Source organism: Rhodnius prolixus, unplaced genomic scaffold (assembly GCF_049639745.1).
Source record: "Rhodnius prolixus isolate KJV_2025 unplaced genomic scaffold, Rpr scaffold_3, whole genome shotgun sequence".
NCBI classification, from domain to species: Eukaryota; Metazoa; Arthropoda; class Insecta; order Hemiptera; family Reduviidae; genus Rhodnius; species Rhodnius prolixus.
Window position 1 is genome coordinate 13,408,541 of NW_027411603.1, and position 6,576 is coordinate 13,415,116.

The following is a 6,576-nucleotide window of genomic DNA, read 5'->3' on the forward strand; positions in this document are numbered from 1 at the left end:
GAATGTCTGAAAGAGATATAGTATTAGTGGCTGAGTGGCTTTGTTTAATTTTACTCAGTTTAGTAAAATTATCTGCTGAACTGTGCCTTAAATTACGTTCAGTATAAGTGATTATACTGCCACAATCGGTGCCACCAACATAGCCGGGAAGAATGAAAATAAAAAGTAATGTCTTTCCACATACCTCCCATTTTCCTCAAAAATGTTTCGAATAATAGTTCTGTTGTATTTATTTATTTTATTCATTTATTTTTTTTAATTTATTTTGTAATTTACTATCTGTATACAGTATACAATAAGTAAATGTGAAGAGTATAATGAACTGGTGCAGGAGGAGAGAAACTACCCAGTGGTAGCACTCTCTGTAGGAGTGAGGAGAATTGGAGAAGGAGAATACGAGGAGGAGAGAGGAGAGATAGGAAAATATGGCGTTTAGGCCTTCAGACCTCAAGGAAGGCGCGGGGCCACTGGCGATTCAGTCGGCGAGGAGTGTTAGGGATGTCAGAAGAAGTGAGAGACAGTACAAGAGAGAGTAGTCGAGAGAGTAGAGTGGAATTTTTGGTATTTAGTCTTAGCGAGTTGGTGTACGAAGGGGATGTTGAGGTCGTTTTGAAGAGTGAGGTTAGTCACGTAGAAAGGAGCGTCAACTATATGTCGGAGTAGTTTTGATTGAAATGTTTGTACAGTCCGTATGTTTGTAGGTTTGGCTGAAACCCACAGCTCTAGTCCGTAAGTCCACATAGGTTTAAGGATAGTGTTGTATGTTAAACGTTTGAGTTCTAAGGGCAATTTGGAGCGTCGTCCAAGTAGTCTGTAAAGAAGTTTCGCACGTTTTGTCATTGCTTGTCTTTTAAGTCTAGTGTGTGGGTTCCACGTGAGTCGTTTGTCTATGTAGAGCCCAAGGTAGCGCACCAGATCTGTATAAGGAAGAGGATTGCTGTTGAAGAGGACAGGTGGACAGGAGCCCCGCCGGAGAGTAAACGTGGCATGCTGGCACTTCTGTGGGTTCATTTTAATCAGCCACTTCCAGGATTCTATTTTATGTAAATGTGTCTGTAACTTGTATGAAGCTGATGAAGGATGTGTACTTGTAGCTAGTATGGCTGTGTCGTCCGCATATGTACAGAGTAGTGTAGAGGGTTGTACAGTTATGTCTGATGTTTATACTGTGTAGAGAACGGGGCCAAGTATACTCCCCTGCGGTACCCCCGCCCTTGTTATATTTATTTCTGAATAAACAAATGGCAAAAGATTAATAAATATGTTGCAATCATTTTATGAGAAACTAACTCTAACCACTAACCTTTAAATTATTTTAATTGACGCAACAACCTACGTGGAATCTAAGTATCCTGCAACAAAGTCCACCAGACTTCTCTGACTGCATCTGCCACCTCCGAACTCGAATACCTACCAGGGATCGGCATCTACCTCCACGCCATCTAACCAACTAATTCATCGGTCATCATCGGCATCTCGCTGAGTGAATAATCTCTTCTAGGAGCCTCCTCGATATGGAGTCATCCCGCACATCTCTGTCTGCCAATCAGTTCATAGTTTTTACATGTTTTCGTTTTTGAAATTTTTGTTAATACATAAACAAGGGGAAAAAACTTTTTTTTTATGTTCAGGACAAGATCATTTGATCTGGATACTGTACTTCCTCTTCAGCATCATTCAGAGGCTAGCAGAAAATTCCAGTTTTATATTATCTGTAGGTTCTTCTATTGGTCTGTAATCTTAAATTGTGCAGTGGCATAAATTAAATTGTGACATAAATGAATCTATCGAAACTGGAGATTAAAGTGAAATTTATAAAATTACTCTCACGCTAATGTATAACTTTACAAATCCCTAAATCTTTCTTTAAATTTTTTTTTTCTAAACCTTTTCTGGGTGGGCATCATAAACAGGTATTTCAAAGGTGTTTCCAACAACATCCAACATTCCCAGTAAGTGAAACTGGTTATTGGATCGCCACGTAATGTTCGAAAATTATTACAATAATACAATAGTACTATCAGATATTGTTTTAATTTCTCACCATTAGATTATCACAAAGAATTTCGTAGACAAGAAAAAAGTAGATAAAGGCTGGAAAACCATTCGATTAACTGATAACGCAAGGGAAAACGCACTGCAAGTCTGCGAAATTCTGGCCAGCACTGGCACACCCCACTTTTAAAGAACAGGAACACTTAAATTAAAATAATTTTAAAAAATCTGTCGACTTTCACACACAGATTTTCACACAGAAGTAAGAGATTTGTTTTCTTCAATCTACGAACCACTGGTCTGAATTTTAATCTAATTAAAGTAAAAGAAAATTAAGAGAAAAGTACGTATGACGCTCTTGTAGCCTAATCTAAGATTAAAGTGACACATAATACACTTAATGCTTCTACACACTTTTGAGAGATTTGCAAAAAATTGAAAATTGAAACAAATATTCAATAAGGGATTACTTTTCCGAAAAATACATTTTTTTTCATTACGAATTTTGTCCACAATTTCTAAAATTCAGTAGAGTGACCCAATTTTTTAAGAAAATCTTTCGCAGCATGTGTCCAATAACTCTTCAGGCATATGGCTGATGCGTAATAAGAAATTGTTAGGGAGCCAAGATCGTAAAGAAGTGGTTACTCATGTTTCCCTGTTGAAGGAAAGGCTAACGTAGCTTTTTGTCTAAGAAAAGCCTTAGTTTAGAGTGTAGACAAAAGGACTTTTTAGTATGAGATTGTTGCTTAGGTTTATCCTTAGTCTTTCAAGATAAGATTCATTATGGTGGCATATATTGTCAAGTAGGATTGCGCCTATTTTATGTACTATGAATTTCAACTATTCCATTCATTGATATAGAGGAAACTTAATGATCGAAGTTTAAGAATTTCCCAAAATTGTTAAAATGGGTAGAAAATATTTGGTTAGTAAATTTCATTAAAAGTTACCCTTAACTAATATGATTAGAAAGTGATTCTCGTTTATTATGATTTGTTAATTATGGTGTACGCTCCTTACGAATCATTTAAAAGACCCAATAAATAAATAACAAATATTTAGAGTTTTACTTTCCACCCATACTTTCATTCTCAGACAGGATATTAAGCTGTCAAAGGGAGAAAAAAAAAGAAATTTAATGAACCTCTTCTAAATGAAAAAGATATTATCTAGTCACATCAAAAGGCGTCTAAAAAAAGGAAACTTTTTAAGAATACAAAAAAAAAATTATAAATGAACAATATAACAATAAACTAGAAAATGTAAAGTGGAACAAAGACTGATATAGCGTTATGAACAAGTTTTGTGAGTTCATTAAGACGCATTATAAATTTTCTGACTTTTGATGCAACATTCAATTTCCATTCCACAAATAGATTACAACTGGATTCGCGAGGTTTAAGATACGATTAATATGGACAACATTAAAATCGAGGCAAGAATAACTGCATTACTAAAGGGATGCAGGCTGTACCCAGAAGAGTTTGACCCAGCGTCGACCGTCCCGCCACGGGTTCTTCAACCTTAATTTTAATTTACTCTTCACTCGTGGGTATTTTATTTTTTACATTAACAGCTATACAAAAAAAATATTAAAAAACCTTATTGACTACAGTATCTATTCAGGCTAACATATACATATGTACTCGCTACCGTCATTTTGGCGGCAAAACCTAGCCCTATCTTTTTTGGCAGTCGACTGTCCCGCCGCGGGTTCTTCATCCTTAATTTTTATTTACTCTTCACCCATAAGTATTTCATTTTTTACATTAAGAGCTATACAAAAAATATAAAAAACCTTATTGACTTTAGTATCTATTCAGGCTAACATATACGAGTATGTACTTGCTAGTCATTTTGGCGGCAAAACCCAGCCCTATCTTTTTTTACTTTTATTTGTATTTATGTATCTATAGTTTCTTCCATTTCTTTCTTTTCTAGTCTAAGCATAAAAGATTCTTGCGTATTGAACTCTTCTTCCTCACTCTGTTCATGAGTGCTAGAGAATCTTTCGTGTCACTGTAACAGGAGCGTAGTTAGTGGCCTAACCAAATCGCATTTCTGTATGTGAGAATCTCATACAGTGTAATTTGATACAACACATTGTGTGTGATGTACTAGACTTTCTAGACCATAGTTTGATTTGTAGATGACACTGATCTATCAAGTAAACAAAGCTGTTACTAGGATGAAACAAAATTCTGCATTTCCGGTTGTTTTACTTTAAAGAATACTAAAATATAAATCTTACCAGTTCTTTCAAAGTATAATCCTTTCATACAACTTTTGTGTTGTACTGTATTATTTTTCTTTACTCACCCTGAAAAGGCAGTTGCGGAAAGAACTACAAAAGCAGATGAGTTTAGAAGGATCTAGAGTTTGCGGGTCCTTCAATTAGAAAATAGATTTCTAATTAACTCTTTCTTGCCTAATGTATATCCCATGGATTTGTTACTTAAATAATAGGAATAGTTAAACTATAATTAACTATTTCTATTTGTTCACTGTACACTTTTTGCTCGCAACTAAATCGTGTTTTCAAATGATTGAGCATGCATTAAGTTTCAACCTGACTAAATCAGTTAAATTTTGCAACGCACACTAAATCACATGGTAGTTAAAAATTATAGGTTATACTCCCTGACGCGGAAGTAGAGTCCATAGTTTCTCCTCACTCCCGATAGATCACTCTACCTCCTAGCGGTAGAAAATTTCCCTACCACTGTTTGAAAAGTACAATATCCTCCTTCTTAAGAGCAATATCCTGTATGTCCTTTAGGTTGAACAGCTTCAGGTTGATGGAATGCCAAGAGCAAGCGTTTCTTATCCATTTGTCACCTAGTTAACAGTCTTCTGAGGGGCTTAACTGTACGAATTTGAAGGGGCCCTCAAACTTAGGGAGAAGCTTTGCTCAGATTGCCTCAGATTTCCTCCGGAACAAACATGGAAGTTCTGTTTCAGTTCAAAGGTTGTCAGTACAAAGGTTTCGATTCTTATGCTTATGTTGTTATCTATACTTCTGGGTTTCAATTATCTTCGTTATTGGAAGTTCCACTTGTTAACAAATCTCCTTTATTTTCCTCAATCAAGAGGCCCATTTCTCCCTACCATCCTCCTTCGGGCGCTGAAAGTTGGGTTGGTTGTTTTCGCTAGATTCGCTGTTTTTGTAATCTTAGCGCTCTTCCGTAGTTGAAAAAGGCGTGGTAGCATTTCGTGGATACCTAGCAGCTGAAGTTTAAGGGAAATTGAATGTCTCCAACTTGGATATTTATGCTTTAGAGGGAAGAAACTAAAATTTCCTATTATATTACGATTTGATATACAGAATAGCTGTGAATGATGAAAGGGTGTCTGGTACTGATGTATTCCGCAAGTTTTTGTGATTTTTATCAAATGAACTTATTACATTTGAACCGTAACCCATAAATTGTCCTCAGGCATCCGAACCTATTCAGTACAGATGCAAATGAGGCTTTTCTTTCTTAAAAGAACTAATTCTACCCACCGACTGAAATCTGGAACTCAAAAAGTAAGTGCATCTTCGTAGGATATGGACTTCTCAAATCAAAGCTAATGGAGTATTGTATATATCTGCATCCATAGTCAAACAGTTGATTGTTACTCTTCACCTTCTAAAATATTTCAAAACGACCAACTCAAAATAGTGGTGGAAGAGGCGGCTAGCTGTAACGCTTCACTTATAATACTTTTCAATCTGTTCGTTTTGCAACTAGTAACTACGAGGGTGAATTTTTGGATGATGGTTTCAAAAGATTCTTCCAGTTATTCCTCTGAAAAACTTACAGGCAGTTTACTTCCAGTAAGTTTTGGACTTGTTAACTCAGATAGTCTCTTAAGATGATCTGCTACCTCTTCCTCTTCCGTTGTAAACTTTGCACCCTGGCAAAATGCATAGATCAATCTACAAAAATAAATCTAAGTTAAATGGTGTGCTTCTTGGACAAATCTTTCGTTTATGAAAATGGCCAGCATAAGGGTCTGTCACATCTAATAAATTCTAAAAAATATTAAAGAAAAGTTAATACAGTAAAATTATTTAAATGATACCAATGAAGTATTAATTCTTCATTAATTAAATTTAATTAATGAAATGTTAGATACTTGATGATTTTTGTACCTTTTAGCGTTTAATCAACCAATATACTTGACTTTTTAAACTGTAAGTATTTGTTAAGGAGTGTTTTGTACTTTTTGGAAAGATTTTCCTTTTTTTCTATTCTGCAAAGTTACACATCTGCTTCACTGATTTTCTTAAAATTTGGAATAAGCTATTCTTTCATTTATCCAGATATGGAACCGAAACTACCACTTGTAAAAAAATCTGACAATGCGTTACAGAAATATTAGCAACAATAGATTTAGAGAAGCCTTACTTGCGTGCTTCAAACTCCCCTCCTAAATTATCTTTAGTGCCAAGAACCCCAAAAGCCATATTAACAGTAAATTTATGGCGCTAATGACCTCAGCAGTCGATGCGCCAAAAAAAAAAAAAAAAAAAAAAAAAACAGTAAATTTCAAATCGAATAATCTTAATTCATTAAATTCGGTTGACGCGTA

General features: G+C 35.3%; 1 protein-coding gene across 3 annotated transcripts in view; it reads right to left on the reverse strand.

The window, feature by feature from the left end:
* Positions 1–1,482, reverse strand: part of LOC141453824 (acetylcholinesterase-like) — a 114,574-nt gene extending 113,092 nt beyond the window's left edge. For all 3 annotated transcript variants that reach the window (XM_074127472.1, XM_074127474.1, XM_074127473.1), the window contains exon 1: positions 1,304–1,482. The gene's annotated coding sequence lies outside the window, so the exon portion shown is untranslated. The remainder of the gene's footprint in view (positions 1–1,303) is intronic.
* Positions 1,483–6,576: the final 5,094 nt, after the last annotated feature.